At 47.8% G+C, this 21,501-nt stretch overlaps 1 protein-coding gene across 1 annotated transcript in view; it reads left to right on the top strand.

The window, feature by feature from the left end:
- Positions 1–21,501, top strand: part of EDIL3 (EGF like and discoidin domains 3) — a 1,767,398-nt gene that overhangs the window by 1,000,911 nt on the left and 744,986 nt on the right. The gene's annotated exons all lie outside the window — the stretch shown is intronic.

Raw genomic sequence — 21,501 nt, 5'->3', positions numbered from 1 at the left:
GCTCAGAACCTGGCTATATGCAAATTAGTCTGTCCCTGGCCCAGTGCATCATGGGAACAGGGCAGACCAAACTACCAAGCCAATTCTTCACCAGAAAGGAGACAAGCTACCGGGGACCGGTTTCTGGCATTTCAGCCTCGTCGGCCCGGCTTGCTTGAATCCTGATGGAGCAGTGAGCAAGGGACTCATGTCTGAGTATACCCTTCCACGCTTATGGTGGACAAAATGATTCTGAATCCTTCTTACCTTGGCACACGATATTCCCTTAGCAGGGCACCTAGGCCAGAACAAAACATGGGACAGACTTGTCTGTCACTTTCACTGGCCTCACATGTCAGAAGATACAAAGGAGTTTTGTCGCTCCTGTGTAACCTGCCAAGCAAGTGGCAAAGCAGGTGGTACCACAAAGGCTCCCCTAATACCACTACCTGTGGTGGGGGTGCCCTTTGAAAGAGTGGGGATTGACATTGTTGGTCCAATGGATCCCCCTACAGCATCTGGGCACAGATTCATACTGGTGGTGGTGGACCATGCCACCAGGTACCCAGAGGCAATTCCACTTAGGACCACAACAGCTCCTGTTGTGGCCAGGGCCTTACTTGGAGTTTTCTCCAGAGTGGGGTTTCCTAAGGAGGTAGTATCTGATAGAGGTGCAAACTTCATGTCAGGTTACTTGACAGCTATGTGGAAGGAATGTGGTGTTAACTATAAGTTCACCACTCCCTATCATCCACAATGCAATGGACTTGTTGAGAGATTCAACAAGACCCTAAAGGGCATGATCAAAGGATTACCTGAGAAGCTCAGGCGAAGATGGGATATCCTTCTGCCCTGCCTTCTGTTTGCTTACAGAGAGGTCCCACAAAAAGGAGTTGGCTTCAGCCCCTTTGAATTGTTGTTTGGACATCCTGTAAGAGGACCCCTATGTCTGGTGAGGGAAGGATGGGAGTTACCTCTCAAAAAGCCCAAGCAAGACATAGTGGACTATGTACTTGGTCTCCGCTCCAGGATGGCTGAGTATATGGAGAAGGCCTCCAAAAACCTTGAGGCTAGCCAGGCCTTACAGAAAGCCTGGCATGACCAAAAGGCTGTCCTGACTGAGTACCAGCCTGGACAGAAGGTATGGGTGTTGGAGCCAGTGGCCCCAGCAGCACTCCAAGACAGATGGTCTGGACCCCATACAATCATGGAGAAAAAGGGAGAGGTTACCTACTTGGTGGACCTTGGAACTCCCAGGAGCCCTTACAGGGTGCTCCATGTTAACAGGCTGAAAGCATATGTTGACAGGGCAGACATGGGCTTGCTCATTGCTACAGATGAGGGGCAGGAGGAAGAGAGTGACCCTCTCCCAGACCTGCTGACTCAGAACCCTGAGGATGGCTCAGTTGATGGTGTGGCCTTAGATGGCAGCCTCACTGAACATCAGCAACATGACTGTAGACAGGTTTTGCAGTCATTCCGACATATGTTCTCCCTGACACCCAGTCAGACTAACTGGTGTACCCATGTGGTGGACACTGGTGATAGTCTTCCTGTAAAGAACAAAATTTACAGGCAGCCTGACCATGTCAGAGACTGCATCAAGGCTGAGGTACAAAAGATGCTGGAGTTAGGTGTCATTGAGCCTTCAGAGAGCCCCTGGGCTAGCCCAGTGGTTCTGGTCCCCAAACCTCACACCAAAGATGGAAAGAGAGAGATGAGGTTCTGTGTGGACTACAGAGGACTCAGTGCTGTCACCAGGACAGATGCACACCCAATTCCAAGAGCAGATGAGCTCATAGACAAATTGGCTTCTGCCAAGTATTTGAGCACATTCGACTTGACAGCTGGCTACTGGCAAATCAGGTTAGCTGAGGAGTCTAAAGCCAAGACAGCATTTTCTACCCCCAGTGGGCATTACCAATTTGTGGTGATGCCCTTTGGTTTGAAAAATGCACCTGCCACCTTCCAAAGGTTGGTGAATCAAGTCCTTACTGGGTTGGATGACTTTTGTGCAGCATATCTGGATGATATTGCTGTCTTTAGCTCCACCTGGGAGGATCACCTGGTCCACCTGAAGGAAGTGCTAGAGGCTCTGCAAAAGGCAGGCCTCACTATCAAGGCAACCAAGTGCCAGATAGGGCAGAGTAAGGTTGTGTACTTGGGCCACCTTGTGGGTGGAGGCCAAGTTCAACCACTGGAGAGTAAGATTCAGACCATAAAGGACTGGACTCCTCCAACTACCCAGACTCAGGTCAGAGCTTTCTTGGGCCTGACTGGGTACTACAGGAAGTTTGTTAAGAACTATGGGTCCATTGTGACTCCTCTTAATGATCTGACATCCAAGAAGATGCCCAAAAAGGTTCAGTGGACAGAATACTGTCAAAAGGCATTTGATGACCTGAAGAAGGCCATGTGCTCTGCCCCTATCCTGAAGAGTCCTGACTACTCCAGAGAGTTTATTGTCCAAACAGATGCTTCTGAGTTGGGAGTGGGAGCTGTGCTTTCACAACTTAATGTAGATGGTCAAGACCAGCCCATTGCTTTCATTAGCAGAAGGCTGACCCCCAGAGAGAAACGTTGGTCAGCCACTGAGAGGGAGGCCTTTGCTGTGGTGTGGGCCCTGAAGAAGTTGAGACCATACTTGTTTGGCACTCACTTCAAGATTCAGACCGACCATAAGCCCCTCTTATGGCTTAATCAGATGAAGGGTGAAAACCCCAAACTTCTCAGGTGGTCCATTTCCCTACAGGGGATGGACTTTACAGTGGAGCACCGCCCAGGGACTGACCATGGTAATGCAGATGGTCTCTCCAGGTACTTCCACTTAGAACATGAAGACACAACTGGTCAAGGTTAGTCTAATGTCCCTGCGTTTGGGGGGGGGGGGTTGTGTAGGAGAGTAGGGTCTGCTATCCTATGGTCACCCCAAATTTGTGGGCCTGCTAATCAGACCCACAGCCTGCTGTTCTCTCTCTAAATTGTAACCCATGTACTTTAGGTGCATAACGAAATTGGAACTGGTTCACCTTATTGGCCCCTGTAACAGTGTACCCAGGTACCCAGGGCATAGGTGCTTCCAAGGCCTACCAGGGGCTGCAGCATGTATTGTGCCACCCCTGGCCTGGCCTCCATATTTGACACAACTGGCTGATCACTCAGCTGGGGTAAGTCGGTGTAACCACCCCTTACTTAGGTGTAGTATGCCTATACCTAACCTAAAATGGACACATATGTTCCTATCAGTCACTCCTATGGAAGGCCTCATCAATCCTGGAGGCAGAGTGCTTGGAAATATGTGAGATGGTGCTCTGGCATGAGCTGAGCCTGTCTGCAGCTTTCGGAACCATGTCCTTTAGCTGTTTCATGATATTGGCATACCATATACTCTTAAGTGCATTATGAACCTCGCGGTTAAATGCTATCTTAGGGTTGGCTTTATCAAAACATGTCGAGTGAGGTGTCATACGAATTGGAATACTACCCCCTCGCCAGTTCTGGCGACGGGGGTAGCATTCCACCCTTCTAGAGGGACACGACATGTACCTAGCCTGAACCCCGGTTAAAGTTAAACAGAGCCTTAGCATCACAAAATGGATGCTGCCACCACAGACACAAGTCTGACCTCCTGCTGCTGGGAGTCCTTCCAGCGAGGGCAGCTTGGACAAAGGGTTTCCTGCCTGGGGAGGTGCTAGCACCACCCCAGACAGGATTTTGTGTATTGGGTAGGACAGGGCTGAAAAGAATCAGACATGCCTGGGGCACACAAGGTGTCCCTGTGCATAGGCCAGTTCAAACCGGTGCTGGGGCTTTCCAGCCCCAGTCCTGGCGCGAAACTGGACAAAGGGAAGGGGGTGTAACCACGCCCCTTCCTGGTTCCACCCAGAGGAGGGACCTAGTAGGTGATCCGGCCCCCCAGATTCGAATAAGAGTGGGAGCTGTGTCCTGAGACTTCAGATCATCCTGAATCAACTTGAAATAAAGAAGAAGACTGGACTTCGACATTCTGCTGCACAGAAGACGGAAGAGAATCTCCCTTGTGGCCAAGGAGTGACCACCCTGTGAACACAGGCACCAACCAGCAACTCGACGTCTGCTTTGCCACCGCCTCCCGCCGGAGCCCGAGCCCAGAGCCTGACAAGACCCAGACTCCCAGACTTCTCACAGCCCGATCCACAGTCCCTGCAAAGAAGGGACCCGTGGAGGCACCGAGAGACGTGGGACCGGACATCTTGGAAGACCCCCAAGACACTGACTGCGCAGCATCAGAGGCACCCTCGACGCTGTGCTTTGGGGTTTGAGAAGCCCCAACTTCGAGCAGCCCTTGCACCGAAGATCAGCCCCCCAGCATCTCCACGATCTGCGTGGGGCCCTTTTGCATCGTGCCACTCGACGCACCATCCCGGCCACTTGCCACGTGGCTAGCGGCCATCTTGGCGACGAAACCTACAACTTTCACTGCGGGTCTGGTTGCTCCAGACTTGCCCTTGCTCCTGTAAAAAGGAGTACCTGCTCCGACCTTGCTGGTCCGAGTAACAAGCCTTTTTTGATTCCTGCGTGGCTTGCATTAGCCAAGGCCTGTTTGCTTCAATCAAGTTGCCAATACCGCCAACAGCGAGAAGCCTGCGTAGGACAGCTCGTGACCGACTCCTGGACGTCTTCGACCCCTCGTGTCCACGTGGCTGCAGAGAGAAGCTACACCTCGACGCCTGTTTGCACCCAACATCGCCTGGTTCCACTCTGGTTCCACGGTAGTCACTGGCTAGTGACTTTGAACATTGTCCCCTCTGCTTTCAGGTCTTCACCTCTTCAGATCCACCCTTGGATCCACCGGAACTCTTCACATCGAGCCGCCTGCAGCATCTTCAGCTCCAAGCACCATCGACCTGCGTGACGAAACCCGACACTACTTTGACCCTATGCACCCGCTTCCTGTGGGTGAGGTAACTCAGCTCCGCCGGTGTTCCCACACTGGTACACACCTCTAGTGTCTGTGTCTCAAGTTTTAGCTTTCTAGGTCACTCGGAAGGTTCCTTCCTAACTAACTTTGTACTTTTTACGCACCATTGACATTGCATTGCGAAAGCGTGCACTTTCCGCACTGCTCCCGAGTCCTGTGGGCCTTTCCCGACTTCTTCACTGCTAGTCCCGAACAGCTCCAGCGATTCCCCAGCCCCTAGGCCTCTTCACTTTCCCCATAGTGGTTCTTATACCACTATTTTAGTATATGGTTTAGGGGGCCCCTAGGGCTCATCCATATTGTGCAACTTTTGTGTATTTAAACTGTGTTTTGTTTTAACGCATTTGCTTCTGTGCTCATAAAGAGTATCAGGGATATTTGTAGTAATAAATCTATATATATTTTCAATATATATCTGTGTGGTGTCCTTTCATTTGGTATTCACGGGATTGTGTATGGTAAAACAGCTTGCTTCACATGCCTTTACAGAGTTTAGCCTAAGACTGCTTAGTCCATGCTACCCCTAGGATAGCTTGTCTATAAGGTTGACTTTACAACCTGCACCATAAGGGTTGCTTGGCATGATACAAGGTGATCACTAGAACTAGTGAGCATCATAGATCAGGCCAACTTCTCACATATGTTAACATATTATGTTATTTAAAGACATTTCATCCTGTTATTTATTTTCCCATGCTGTCCATCTGCTCAGCTCATGGCCTATAATTCATGAAAGAAAGCACGGAGAGTCACCTAAAAGAAGTTTTAAAGATAAATGCAGACAGAAAACACATTGTTTTCTGTCTGTATTTATCTATAAAAATCCGTAAAAACTGAAAACCGGGAGCCTTACTTCTGATGGAATACAGGCAGACTCAAATATTTTTATTTTGTCTTGTTCAAATTCAAATGAGTTCAAGTTTTTTATTCAAAGACAGTCTGGTCAGCAATTGTGCCAAACACGTTCGTCGGAACGAGTAAAAATGTTTTTCTGCTGCAAATGTGTTTAATGCCTAAACAAAAGAAATGGTTAAGGGTTAAACACATGATGGATAGCTTAGCATAACTATTTCAAAACATCAGTTAATATGCTTGCAAATGTCACTTTATGTTTTCACTTTCGTTGATCATAATGCTTTATTTATAGAAACGGTTTGGTAGAGGTATTGCAATTTTCTAGTTCTCAGATGCATTATTGGATCCAAAGCACGTAAGCAACAAACCAAGGTCAACACAGAATGTGCACAAAAAAGTGTCCATACGTATTAAGTCTAAAGGTCTTTCCAATTCTAGCTTTCAAAGCTGGTATACTTTTCGTTAAATAAGGATTCTTGTTTGGACTCTGAGCACTTTACCACTGCTGACCAGTGCTAAAGTGAATGTGCTTCTTCCCTAAACGTGTGTGTTTTTGGTGTATACATGATTGGCATATTTAATTTACAAGCAAGTGTCTTGTAAAGTAGTATACCATATACCCAGGGCCTTTAAGTTAAATGCTACTAGTGGGCTTGATGCACTGATTACGCCACCCACAAAATTAGCCTTTCAAACCTGTCTCAGGCCTGCGACTGCAGTTCTTATGTGCGCAGTTTACTGCCACTTCCACTTGGAATTTAAAACTACTTACCAAAGCCTTAAACTCTTCTTTTCTTACACATAAGCCACCCCTATGGTAACCCCTAGGTAGCACCAAGGGCAGGGTGTTTTGTAAGTAAAAGGTAGGACATGTATATTTATATTTTGCATGTCCATGTAGTGACAAACAGCTAAATTCGTTTTCACTACTGTAAGGATTACACCTCTCATAGGTCAACATTGGGAATTCATTAATACATTTTTAAACTGCATTTCTGGTCAGAGAGAAATGGCCTCTTCATATTTATTATCTTTGGAATTGTGATGAAAAATCTTCCTTACTAGTGAAGTTGGATTTAAAATTATTGTTTTAAAAATTCCACTTTTAGAAAGTGGGCATTTCTCTGCACTTATGTCTGGGGTGGGTGACGGCTACACTTTGTACAATCCCTATAGACAGCCACAAACATAGGAAGGCTAGGTGTGTTTGAGTTTCCATCTGCATACATCTGCATTCTGATGGCCCTGCCTGTGAATGATGGAAGGGAGGGGTTAGCATTTCACTTATAAGGTAGTGTCCTGTCCCCAAATAAAGGGCTGATTTATCACCCCTCACCCCCATAAATAGCATGGCAGACACAGCTGAATTGAAAGGATACTTGTGAACTTCAAATACCACTCTCTGAAGGAACGCCCACTTCAAAGGCATTCTTAGGTGCTGAAACCCTGCCAGAAGAACTGCTATGCTGCTTAAAGGACTCAACTGGACTGTTGATCTAGAAGGCAGTGATTATATTTAGCCAGTGGTTTCCAGTGCTTGGCAGGGCACTTAAGTGTTGGCAAAGGCACTTAATTGCTGACAATGGAACTTAATTGTTGACACCTGCACTTAACTGTCGACACCAGCAATTATGACAGCTGCCGCATGGTGGCGCTGTTTACATAATTTAGAGATGACCAGAACAGCAATTGTTTATTAATTCAGCATGCATTAAAAACAACAAATACCTGCCACTCAATCAATTTTTATAGCTTTGGGGGCCTGGAATTGTCTCAATTGTCACACTTGTAGCAGTGTGCTTGTTAGTAGTTGTGTAGGGACTGTCATTGGCAACACTGGCACTGGAAATGGGTGGGGCAAGCTGAAGATACCTCCTGACTAGAGCCCTGGCACTTTTGTATTATTCTTACAAACTAAGCATTGCTGGAAAGCCTACTTTTCTGTTTGTTGCCTGCTGCTCAATGACTTTGCTGAAGGAGAGTTGAACTCTCCTTTCACACCAGGTGTGCTCCAATGGTATGTTGGCTAGCCTCCTGTTGCTTGAGACTCAGGGATATCAAAGTCTCTTCCCCTGCTCCTATGCATGGTTCACTGGAGGTGGATCCAGATACTTGCAACATGGACATTGACGTGTTACCTATATTTGTTCTAAAAGACCCAGTGCATCGACCCAGTTGTGGGAGCAAAATCGTGCTTCATTCTTGGAACCACTGCAGCGCCTTGAGAGCATGATACATTGGAACCATGCATCACCTTTGCAGCAGCTCGTAGAGATCGATTCACCCCACGACTGCATGGAGAAACCTGGCGCATTGCTCTACAGAATCAACGCATCTCGACCCGACATCTCACCTTCAAAGCCGATGCATCACCATAACTGTATGGAAAAGAATTGACATAATCTTGACCTGCGGGATCGACATCGGCGCATCTTCTGACGCATTTCTCAGTTGCGATCACGAAAGATACTTTGTTCACTGGGGTCTGCGTGGCTCCTGTAACCAGCCAGCATTCCTAACATGGTCGGCCCGAACTGTGAGTGTGCCCTAGTCCAGCAGGACCTAAAGTAACCCCTGAAGCAATAATTTCTTCTAAGGGCTATTTTTCACTTACTCTTTTAAAATTTATATCCAACATACATTGAATTTTTATCATTTTGATCTTATTTTGTTCAGAATATAATACTCTACCTGTGTAGAATCTTTGTGGTGTATTCCTTGTGTTACTGTGTGTGTGTGTGTGTGTGTGTGTGTGTTGCACAAACACTTACACTTGCTTCTATTGATAAGCCTGACTGCTCTGTACTGAGCTACCAGAGGGTGAGCACATACTATCTATTAGTGTCTACTTAGCTTACCCTGACTAGATTGTTGGTTCCTGTCTGGCCTGGATGCATACCTCAGCCAACCAAGAATCCCAGTTAAAACAGGGACATGTAAAAAAATAATGTTACCTTGTTCCTACAGTGACAATATCCTAAAACATATTTTCCCTGTGGCAGGCCTAGCTGTCCTATGTAGAAATCCAGAGTACAAATTAAAATGGTGATGCTGTATCTCTGGAATGGGATGATCTAGAAAAATAATAACACCACTTATTTTAACCCGTTCCATGCTGATGACGGAACCGCTCCGTCATCAGCTACGGGTGCGCTGTGCTGATGACGGGGCGGTTCCGTCATGGCCCGCCCAGCTCGATAGAACGCTCATGCCCGGCGCGAATTCCGCGCCTGCGCTGAGCGTTCTATTGAGCGGGGCGGGCCGTGACGGAACCGCTCCGTCACAAGCACAGCTCAACCGACGCTGGTGACGGAGCGGTTCCGTCACCAGCATGCGGCCGCCGTGCGGCCGCCCCGCCCCCTTAGCACTGCGGCGGAATAGCCGCCGCAGTAAAGGGGTTAATAGTTATTAAAAATACAATTGAATGGCGAAGTTGGGTTTGTTATAAATATTAAGGAAAAGTAACTTTTTAACAGTTACTGTGCCGGAACTGTTAGAAGTCCAAAGGCCAATTAGCAATAGCATCTGCCAAGAACAATCAAATATTTTGTGAAAGTTATGGAGAGGCATTTCTCCACTCAGAACATGATTTCTGTGTGGTAAACAATTAAGGTGAAAATGCACTTTTAATATTGATGCTTAACTTATGTGAGCAGCTTGCCCACCATGAAAAATGTTAATAGTTATTGAAAATCCAATTGTAAGACATTGCATTACTATTTGGGATGCGTGACTACCCACCTCAAGAAATAATCTTGACCCTTGTCAGGGAACCTTCAAAGACACTAAAGTAACATGAGCTAAATGCCTACTAGCTATAGCACTGAGCTGACAGGCTTAATTAAGGGCAATGTGTAAAGCATCTATGGAGTACCAAAACAGTAATAAAGTTGAAATGCAAAACAATAGAAATCCAAAACTGAATAGAATAGAATAAACAAAATTACCCCAAAATGACAATCCAATAAGGGTATGGAGAGATATGATTTTTTTAAAGTTTTAAGTCGGAATAGCACCAAGAAGCACAAAGTGACAATGACAGTCAATGGTCGCAGTAGACCGGCACCTAGGTGCAACATGAGGATGACCGAATGGAACGCAGGTCAGATACACCAACCAGGTTTGTCTTGTTCAAAAATGTTGCCTTCTGACTTAGGGCTTGATTTAGATCTCGGCAGACAGGTACTCTGTCACAGCGATGACGGATAGCCCATCCGCTGAAATATAAATCCCATAGGATATAATGGCATTTATATATCAGCAGACCGGATAACTGTCAACGTTGTGACGGAGTATCCCGTCCCCCAAAATCTAAATCAGGCCCTTACTCCTTTAGTTTCCTATCCACCTGCCTGGACCTGCAACTAGACCTGCCTTAGCCCTGTTGGCCTATGCCTATGCAGGAGTGAACTCCTGATCCCCAAAAGATGCCTTTTGTTTTGCATCCCTCTAAGAGGAAAGGGAAATCCTGACGTGCCTTCACACCAAGACCCTGCCGCCTCCGATGGTTCCCAATGCAAAGCTCCGATGAAGACCTGCCCTTTGTACTACAGTTACTACCAGCGATGAAAGGCAATGCAAGATCCGCACTGCACACTACAGCAATGCCTGCCCACGGAGACCTCCAACACAAAGCTTCAACAATGACTGTCTGCGTCACCCTGGAGGAAGAAGCAAGAGAAAAGGAAGCAGAACCCCAACATAAAGCTTCAAACACACGGACCCTATATCTCATTTGGTGTCCGGAAATGAACTATAAGAAGGACAAGTTTAGACTCAAAATTTGTCATCAGCCAAGCAGCTACAGGGCCGGACTGGGAACCCAAAGCAGACTTGGCAAATTGTGTCAGACCAGCCCCAATACAGTGCATAGCAAGCAACTGCAGCAAGTGAGCCTGACCACTACAAGGGCCCTGGAGTGGCTCTCCAGCCAAGAAAATGTGGGACGAAATTGCAAAAACAGTGCATTCTACAACACATTTCTCTTTATATTTTCTATTGATTTCGTTTTAAAGCACGGTAAATGAAGACCTTACAGTGCACCTAGATAGAGCAATTTTTATTAGGACATTTCAATGATTCCCTCACTATCACCCTCCAACAGTGCCTCTCATTTTTCCATAGCCCCTCAATCATATGCATTTCATTTGTTTTATAGTGCCTCTCATACCAGTGTAGGGGGTCAAAGCATTTTACATTGCGCACTCGTAGACAATGAATCATAAGTGTGTAAATCAGTGAATAGCAAATGTTAAATAAGACAAAGTGGACTACAAGGTGTATGATTCACATGTCATCCATACTGATAGGAATTTTTTTAGAGTGATTGGTCTGGGGAAGCCAACCTGAGCATTCAGAATATAAGACAATGGTCAGGGTTCACTTTACTAATAAGAATGTATTTCTACCAAAACAAACCCTTTACAGCAAAATTAGGTTAAGGAAAGACTGGGACAAAAAAAACAACTTTCTTACCTAGATTATGATTGTAACTTATTATGAGCTGCACAGTAACAAAATGCGCGTTCTCACAAAACCAGTAACCCACTGATCTATGCACATATTCTGCATAGTATATGCTCTTCGCAGCAGGCATATTAACCCTTTGCGCTACCTTAATTGAGTCAAAACTGCTACAAGACAAAACTCATATCTCTCTCCAGCAGGTAAATTAATCACCAGAGTTATCTTGGCACTTTTATAGCTGCCTGAAAACTGCTGGATATACAATAAATTCTACAGTGCTTTTAAAACTGCTGTACTGCTACAAAACTGGACCCCAGTAACCCCCACCCTCCTAGCCTCCTGGGGAAATATCTGTGACCCCCCTTTTCCTGAATGTCAGTCACCCCTAAGGTAGGCCCTAGCTAGCCCTATGGGCAGGGTGCATTGGAGGTAAAAGGTAGGACATGTGCCTTAAGTGTGTGAGATGTCCTGCTAGGGACAAACAGCCATTTTTGGTTTCTCACTGCTGTGAGGCTGCCCTCTCATAGGAATGCATTGGGTATTCCCTGATAAGTGTTTCAATGGTAATTCCTGATATGAGAGGTGCAGCGTGGTCAAGTTTGGTATGTTTGGAATAGTGATAATAAATACTGCGCAATGGTGTTGGCAGATTTATTATCACTATTTTAGAAATGCCACTTTTAGAAGTTGACATGTCTGTGTGCTCTGTGTCTGCCTGTATGATGTGTATTACATATCTGGCTCTGGAGTGACGGGGCTGGTGAGGTGTGTATGGCTAAAGGGAGAGCAGGCTGAGTCAGCGCTAGGCCGAATAGGGGATCTGCATTTGGAGTAGTCCCCTGACCCTTAATAGGTCTGTGCCTGCCTAGGTGAATGCTGGCTCTGCCCCCCTGTTGTGTGTCTGAGGACTGGGCCACCATCTGACAATGGAGGGTGTGAGCACTGTACACAGAGTACTTCAACACCCCCCAGACCCAGTTGAGACTGGTTCCCCCAAGCCCTGAGCCAGGGCAGAACAAAGAGAAAATGCGGTATAAGTACTGGGGCTGCGTCCCCATTTGTGGTGCTTAGTTGTACCTGTTTTGAGAGGGGGAAGGACTGCTGGGTAAGGAGGAACTGCCATGGGACCCAGCTGCAGCTTCCTGGGGGTCCCTACATACTGGCATGCCTGTGCCCAGCTCTGCCCTTCTGCATTTTGGACTTAGCGCCTCGTGAGCGCTACACCTTCATGATCGGAACCCAATGCGTGGGACTCCAACTCTGCTTCGGTGTCAGGAGCGCGTGGTGGGCACTATTTGTTTTATTCTCCTGAGCCCCAAAAAATGACGGAGACGCTGCTCCCTGAAGCAAGGAAGCCAGGCTAGCCTTTTGCCTGGCTGTGGGCGGGGCCATTGCTGTGAGCAGCCAATCAGGCAGAGCGGTCCAGATGAGGCCGTCGGAAGTCAGGCAAGTATTGCCTGGTTGGGGGGCAGGGCTCTCGTGATGCCGAGCAGAGTCCCGCGTGTCCCCTGATGCCCAAAGGAAGAGGGCTTCCACTGCCCATGTAAACGTATGGCCGCCACTTGATGCCACCCTTTTCTGAGCCTGAGAATTATGCTCCCGCTCCGTTAGATCCGAGTGCCAGACCGAAAGTCAGGCAGGAGAGCCTGTCCGTGGTCGGTGCTGTGCGGAGAGAAGAAACACTGGAGACAAATCATTCCGGCGGGAGCCTACCCCGCATATTTGCCAAAGTGGAAAGAAGCACCGGAGAGCCCTGCAGAGTTGGCCAAGTGGAGACAGAGCCTCATAGGATCGCCAGACCCCAAGGGAGAGGACCAGAGCCTCGAGGGCTCTGGGCCGGAGTCCTGCACTGTCCCCGGTGCCCAGAGACTGGAAGAAGCCCACCAGAGAGCTCAGGTGAAAGGGGCTCCCCAAGGCACAGGGTTAGTGCTGATTTTGAGGAGAGGGGGCACTGTCGGTGCCAAGTGCCCCACTGCGGTGCTGCATGTGCGCCGCAGTGACGCCGGAGTCACGCCAGAGTCCAGCCCGTCTGCGCCCGTCCGCGCTGAGGACGGCCTGGACGGCTGGTCGTCGGGTCGCCTCGAGGAAAAATCTACGGCTGTCAGGTACTCTAGTTATGACCTGCTTAGCCTAAAACCATCTTGGCTCCCCTGTCACTTGAAAATCTCCCCGGAGGCTCTCTCTCACCCTCTATGCTGCGGGTGTTCTTCTGAGGGCTTTGGGGGCTCCAGCCTCCCTCCGTCATCCCACCCATCGGGACACAACATTAACAAAAGAGGCAGCACTGTGAGAGAAGATGGCTTCCTTATTAATGCCCGCTCACTAATCAAGCATAATATCGCCTTCAAGGAGTTTGTGCTGGATACAAAGCCCTCGTGGGTATTTGTCACTGAAACGTGGGCAAAGGATTCCTCTGGCCCAGACCTTGTTGAGGCAGTTCCAGAGGGCTATTTTTTGGCTCGGCTGGATAGAATAGGTCGGGTAGGAGGAGGGCTGGCTATCCTTTATAAAGATAGCTTTCATTGTTACACCTTACCTTTATCGGATCCTCAGGATAACTTCCAGGCCCTGTATTTTTCTCTAAAGGGCGTTTATGAAATCCCATTTAATGGGATCCTGATTTACCATCCCCCTGGCCCCAGAGCTGATTTTGGACAACAGCTGCTTCACATCCTTGAACCCTATTTTGGCCGTGAACATCTCACGGTCTTGGGAGATTTGAACTATCACTTTGAGAAGTTGGAGGCTAGTGATATTCTCTCCCTGCTGGATGCCTTGTCCGCCTGTGGGCTGAATCAGCTTGTGAGAGGTGCCACCCATCAAGCGGGCCATACGCTTGATGGGGTCTTCTCCAATGACGGCAGGTTGGTTGTAAAGGACCCCCTTCCCCTCTCGTGGTCGGATCACTTTGCTGTACCGATTGAAGTGACCTGTCTGATTGTCGACAGGAACGAAAAGGTCCCGAGTAAAATGGAATCACGGAGGAATTTTAAAAATATCTCTAATAGCTCCCTTGCCCCCTAGATTTCCAGTATGTCCACCTCTCAAGAGGAAGACGTTCATCTGGCGGTCTCGCAGTTTGAAAAGGCCGTTACTATGGCATTTGACGAACTGGCCCCTGCACGGTCACGTTATTCAGCGAGGAAAAACCTTCGGCTCCGTGGTTCTCTGAGCACCTAAGACTCCTTAGACAGGGAGTCAGGAGACAGGAACGTCTCTGGCATACCAGCTGGGATCTAAGGGACAAGGAGGCGCATAAGATCTTATTGAGGGGCTATAAGGTGGAGGTAATAAGGGTGAAACAGGAATATTTCACGGCTCTCACTGTTTCACTTTCCTCCCCAAAAGAGCTCTTCAAGATTGTTGACTCTCTGACATCCCTGCAGATCCCGGACCCTGTTATTACCTCTCAGCAACTCTGTAACAACATAGCTCTTTTCTTTCAGACTAAGATCGCTGATATTTATTCAGCTTTAGAGCTGCAGAGGACTCTAACTACTGAGCCCTCTGTCCCCTCTGTTTCCGCACCAGCTCCTTCTGAGAACTCCTCTTTGGGGCGCCTTGCCTCCTTCCCTCCTCTCTCCTTTCAGGAATTAGAGAACCTCCTGAATAAAATTAGGCCTGGCTCCCCTTTAGATGCCTGTCCGCTTAAGATCCTCAAGCAGTGCAGGGAATCTCTCCTGCCCCCTCTTGTTGAGATCATGAACAGGGCTAAGAGGGACGGCATCTTTCCTCAGCAATGGAAGAGGGCAGTGGTAAAGCCCTTGCTCAAGAAACCATCTCTCGACCCGGGGGTATTAAAGAACTTCCGCCCTATCTCACTGCTCCCTGCTCCTGCGAAGATGCTGGAAATCCATCTGAATAAGCATCTCGCGGGCTTCGTGGAAAGTTTTGGTCAGCTGGATTACTCGCAGCATGGTTTCAGGAGGGAACATAGCACAGAGTCGGCCCGCACCATAGTGCTGGATAATATCCTCACACGAGCTGATGGGGGCCAGACCACCCTCCTGATCCTGCTAGACCTTACGGCTGCCTTCGACACCCTTTCTCCCTCGGTCTTAACATCACGCCTGAGGGAGATTAGGGTTGAGGGGTCTGCCCTGTGTCTGCTGACCTCTTTCCTCGACCAGAGAGAGCAGAGGGTGAAGCTGGGGATTTTCTATCTCCATCCCTGTCTGTGCATTGTGGGGTCCCTCAGGGGTCGGCATTAAGTCCGACCCTTTTTAACATCTATGTGACCCCACTTGCCAGACTGATTAGATCTTTCGGGATGGATGTAGTCTCCTACGCCAAAGACACCCAGATCCTCGTCTCTCCCTCCCAGCCGGCCAGCTCGGCTGCCTCCAATTTTAGATCTTGCATGGAGGCAGTCGCTCAATGGATAATCCACAATTCATTGAAATTAAATGGGGAGAAGACGGAGGTCATGGTGTTCGGAGGGAAGGAAGAGTTATGGTCGGCGAACTGGTGGCCGGATTCACTGGGAGCTTGTCCTGTCCCTGCTACATTAGCTAAAAACCTAGGAGTCCTGATCGATCCTACCCTTAGCATGCGCCAACAGGTCAATAGAACAGTTTCAACCTGCTGGGGCATAATCTATGTACTGAGGAAGATCAGACACTATCTTTCTCAGCAGGCGAGAAAACAAGTTGTGGTCGCTCTCATTGGCTCCCGTCTGGACTATTGCAATGCGCTGTATGCGGGACTTAACAAGGGTCTGCTGCAGCGCTTGCAAATGGTCCAGAATGCGGCGGCCAAATTTGTATTAGATCTGCCCAGACGTGCCTCGGCCACCTCCGCCAGAAAATCGCTACACTGGCTCCCCATTGAAGATCGGATCCTCTTTAAAACTTTGTGCATGACCTACGGGGCCTTGGCCAGAGGCAGTTCTACTGGGATCAGATCCATTTTGTCTCCCTATAGCCCCTCTAGGAACTTGCGCTCTGCCAACAAATTTCTGTTATCAGTCCCCCGCACCCGTAGAGCCAAATGGGGTGGCAGAGCCTTCTCCACTCTGGCACCTAAGTGGTGGAATATTCTTCCGGTGGAACTTAAGTCCCTTTCCACCATGCAGTCAATTAGAAAGGCTCTGAAAACCCGGCTTTTCGCGAAGTCATATTTGTACTTTTTTGCTTTGATTTGTTTTTGTTAGGCTCCTTGATGCCTTCGGGTTTTAGTTGCGCATTATAAATTTTATTTCATTCATTCATTAATTCATTCATTCATTCATTCATTCATTCATTCATTCATTCATTCATTCCAGAAGGAGCTTGGTGAACGGGGCTCCCCAGGCACGGTTAGTGCCGGTTCTCTATCTTCCCAGCTGTACCACGGATTGCAGGCAGCTGCAACGTGGGGGCGATTGTTGTTGTAGGAGTCCCAGAGGGGGGCTCCACAGGCACAGTGGTGCCCAAGCAAATTTCCCCAGCTGTACCGCAATGCAGGTAGCTGCAACGATGGGGGCATGTTTCTTGTCACAATAAGGAAGGGGTGAGATACACCCCCCGCCCCCAGTGCATTACGCGCACTGATTTTCCTGCTTTTGCTGCTTTGCCAGCCAGGGGGCCGGCCACTTGGAAGGCTCTAGAGTTGCACCCTGATATTTGGGACAAAGGGGCATTTGAGCCACAGTGAAAGGCCAGTTGGCCTGGGGTCATGGTGGTTACCACAGTGTTGATAGGGCGCAAGCCCTAATGTGATGCCTACCAAGATGGCATAATGTGTTTATGCTTATGTGGTTGCATAATGTGTTATGCTGATGATGATGCCAAATGTTATGCATAATGTGTTCTATGCATAATACTAATGTGATAATGTTGAGTACAGTATTTTGCCAGTAGTTACTGGTTGATTTATTATTACTACTTGTGCTTTGTGAAGGTTCTGACAGTGGCCTGATAGGCCCTGGTATGTATATAATCCCCTGTGAATATTGCCTAGTGCCAGTTGGCACAGTGTATATGTGTGATTATGATTCTAATGTGTTTTGGATAATACAAAGGCTATTTTTTTATAACCTTGTGTGGAGTTTTTTTGTGGTGTGCCTAGTGCGTTGCCGCTGTATGTTTGTGTTGTGCAAACACTTTACACATTGCCTCTGGGATAAGCCTGACTGTTCGTGCCAAGCTACCAAGGGGGTGAGCAGGGGTTATCTTCAGCGTGTAACTCCCTTGCCCTGACTAGAGTGGTGGTTTCTGCCTGGCTTAGGCGCATGCCCTAACCAACCAGAAATCCCATTTCTAACACCCTGTATTTCAGGTGTTTTCATTGAGAAACAGGCAAGCAGAGTAGTCAGAATTAGACCGTTATCGCGAGGGAGTAGCCCCTGTGGTAACTCATTTGTGCACAAGCCCTGACTGAGGATCTGCACCATGAGAATCAAGTTACCCCCCACCCAACTGTGAAGAGGATCCAAGGAATCTTACCTCTATTGGAGGAGCAACAAGGACACCTGGCCACTGTCCTTGCAGGACCATGTGTGAGGAATGCAATGACACCTGATTCCTGACCCAGCAGGGCCCTAATACTCACTAGAAACAGCCGTGGAGGCCTCCAGGCATATGAGAGTTGCACTTCCAGATACTCCAGCCTTGCAGGTCCTGCCGGTGTGAGTAAGACTGATTAATGGGATGGAAAGTCCTGTGGGAACATGCCTATCTTACAGCACTTTGTTGCTGGAACGCTTTTGACTTTAATTAAAGTTGGAGTGGGACTACTGAGACTTGGCCTACTAGTGAGGCTTAAAGTTAATGCCGCCTATAGTGATGGGGAAATAACCACTACAGCTAGTGGTAGGGGAGTGGGACTCAGAAACGGCCTATTGAACCACTTGCACCCCAACCTCAGGGAACTGTGTGTATTTTTTGTGAATGCTGTATTTTACTTTACGTTGGTATATAAATACCCTTTTTTTCATAAAAGTACGTATTTGACTGGACAATCATTTATTGTTGCAGTTGAACATATTTTGAGTTGTGAGCCTGAATTCATCCTCCTGTGTCTATCTCCCCCATGAGAAGCCTTGAACTGCTGGACCCACTGTACCACTGAGCGTCACATGCTGAAGGTGTATTTGGCCCAGTTTCTCAGTATCCATAGTAGGTCGGGCCCAGGTGCATAGGGAGTAAAAGACCTCAACTTCCAGAATTTGGCCCAGTAGCTTCTGCTTGTCCCATGGCCTTCTGAACAGGGTTCCGACAATGCCAATTGGAACCCAGAATTGGACAGTTTTTCCATATTGTTTAGATCAGAGGGCATACACTAGGCACAGGAGACCAGTGGCCCAGTGTGCAGAGTCTACAAACCAGCAATAAGACAGGGTCCAGCAAAAGGCAAATGGGGTTGACCACACAAACAAGCAGATTTCCTACAAGTGCTGTAAAGTTACATACACAAAAAGAACAATTGATGGACAGAATGCAGAACAATATCATACATTTAGCCCAGTACAGAGACCTGGGCCTAAATCCATCGTTCTTTTGCTTGTCATTCCTGTTTGAACCCAGCCATATGTAAATCAGTCTTGACCCTGCGCCAATGGGAACAATCCAGGTCCTCCCTGGACTGGAAACAAGCATCCTAGGACCGTTTTCAGGGTTTTAACCCTCATCAGCCATAATACCTTGACTTCAGTGGCATGAAGAGCATGGGACCCACGTCTGGGCATACCCGTCTCAATCAGGGTGACAAATGCAAAAAGAATAATTGATGGGAAGGGTATGCTCAGGCATTCACTGTGCCACTGGATTCAAGCTAGCCTGGCTGATGAGGGGTGATGCCCCGAAACCGGTCCCAGGATGCTTATTTCCCGTCCTGGAAGGACTTGGTTTAGCAGTTCAGGCTGGACTGTTACCATAAGAAACAGGGTTAAGACTGATTTGCATATAGCTGGGTCCAAACTGGGTTGGTGTGGTGAGCAAAAGAACAATGGATTAAACCCAGGTGTTTATGACTGAGGGGAATGTTTGCATTTTTCAGCATTCTGTCCATCATGTGTCCCTTTTGCATTTGTCGCCCTAAGTGGGAAGGGTATGCCCAGATGTGGGCCATGTGATCACTGCGCTAATGGATTCAAACTAGCCTGTCTGAAGAGGGGTGATGTCCTGAACCGGGTCCCAGGATGCTTGTGTCCAGTCCAGGGAGGACCTATTCTCTTAAGGTACAGGGTCAAGACTGATTTGCCTATGGCTGGGTCCAAATTGGAGTGGCTTGGTGAGCAAAAGAATGATGGGATGAACCCAGATCTTTGTGACTGGGGATGAATGTCTGCATTGTCCAGCTTTCCGTCCATCAGTTGTTCCTTTTGTAAAGTTACATATGGCATTGGTCAATGCAGTTAAGCGCAGTGGGGCGGGGCAGGGAGGGGGGGATGTTGACTGACTACGGAATAGGATTGATTTATTTATTTAATTTTCCCTATTCCGTCGTCTGTCGAATTCCACCCCTCCTGCCCCACCCCAGCTGTGCCCCACCATCCCATACCATTTACCTACACGGACAGCTGCTGGTTACATACCAGATTCTCAAGTACATCACTCCTCCTCAAGATCTTAAACATTTTAAAGTGTGGTAGAATACAGAGTTGCATTAGATCAATGTGTTTGTGTATGTTCATCTTTAATAGTTTCTCACATTATTTTAAAGTCACATTACAAGTATTGACCTATATTTTCCTTGAAAATACTAATTTAGGCTTATATACCAAACTTCGAAGTGGATGTGTGTAACTGCATGAATGTGTTTTTTACCTAAATACATATCATGGGCTAATTAGTGAACATAGAATTTGGCCTTCACTGTGATGTTCTATTGGAATAGGTAAGCTCACCATGTATAGCTGATCATTGAGAGAAATGTAACCAGTTTATAAAAAGGTGTAGCCACTGATTTAAGTTTTGGCGAACAGAGTATTCTCCGTCATCCTGGCAGAGGACTTAACGTCCACCAGGCCAAGGGTACTCGGCTTGCTAAATTTAGAAATAACCTCCAAGCTGGCAGTCATTTCAAAAGCATTAACAGGAACAGCTGTTATGGCAGTTCCAGTCAATGCTTTTATAAGTTTGACACACGGCTGTGTCAAGATATTTTGGGGAATTTTCTTTTTAAAAATAAAAAACACAAGCTTCCCTCACCATGGAAGTGTTTCACTTCCCCTTGTCGCCAGGGTTTTCCTAACTGTAACAGCTACTGGAAACTGACCTGTATGTCTGGTGGCCCCCGATCCGTCAGGAGACCGCTGTAATGAACTTGCAGAATTCTTTGCCACAAAGATTCACAATATTCCTAAACACCTCCCACAAAAAGATAATGACACCCCTGAGTCGATCGCCGCAGGCCAGCTTGGAGATAAATACACTTTGGAGATCTTCACACTGCTGAATCAGGTGTCATTCTTAGCTACCTTAACTAAGGTTAAATCAGGGTCACCATTAGACACTGCACCTCTTAACGTTTTAAAGATGGCAGCGTCTACGGTGGCCCCCAGTATGACTTGTCTGATCAACTTGTCCCTCTCATTAGAGATCGTCCCCCCTGAATGAAAGAAAGCTATGGTAAACGCTCTGCTCAGAAAGCCACACCTGGACCCAGCAGACTTGGGCAATTATCGCCCTACCTCACTGCTCCTGGCTATTGGCAAAATTGCTGAGAAAATTGTGAACTGTACCCTCTCCGCGTTTCTGGAATCCAATCACCTGCTCCACCACTCACAAATGGGCTTTCGCCCACGCCAGGCCACCGAGACCGCCTTACTGGCGGTTGTGGTGGAAGCAAGGAAGATTCTCGATTCGCGGGGCACAGCCACCATAATACTCCTCGACTTAAGCGCGGCCTTTGACACGGTGAACCACCAGATCCTGGCTCACAGTCTCAAGAATTTAGGAGTGCCCGGCAAGGTGCTATCATGGCTCCAATCCTTCCTGGAGGATAGGTGTTTCCATGTGTTCTCAGGTGATGCCCGGTCTAAACCGGTTCCACTCAAATGCGGAGTCCCACAGTGCTCATCTTTGAGCCCAAACCTTTTTAGTGTCTATATGCATCCATTGGCGGAGACGGTTGCCCCCTTTGGGATCCATATAGCTATATATGCCGAGGACACCGAGCTGGTGGTTGCTTTGACCCAGACTAACCATACGCCCTCGGATCTCAATCATTGTCTTGAGGAAGTCACTAATTGGATGACTCTTTCCCAATTAAAACTCAACGGTGACAAGACTGAGTTCATGCTACTTGGCAACCAGCTA

The sequence above is a fragment of the Lissotriton helveticus genome, chromosome 2_1 (genome assembly GCF_964261635.1).
Source record: "Lissotriton helveticus chromosome 2_1, aLisHel1.1, whole genome shotgun sequence".
Classification (NCBI taxonomy): Eukaryota; Metazoa; Chordata; class Amphibia; order Caudata; family Salamandridae; genus Lissotriton; species Lissotriton helveticus.
This window is presented reverse-complemented; position numbering and strand designations above follow the sequence as displayed.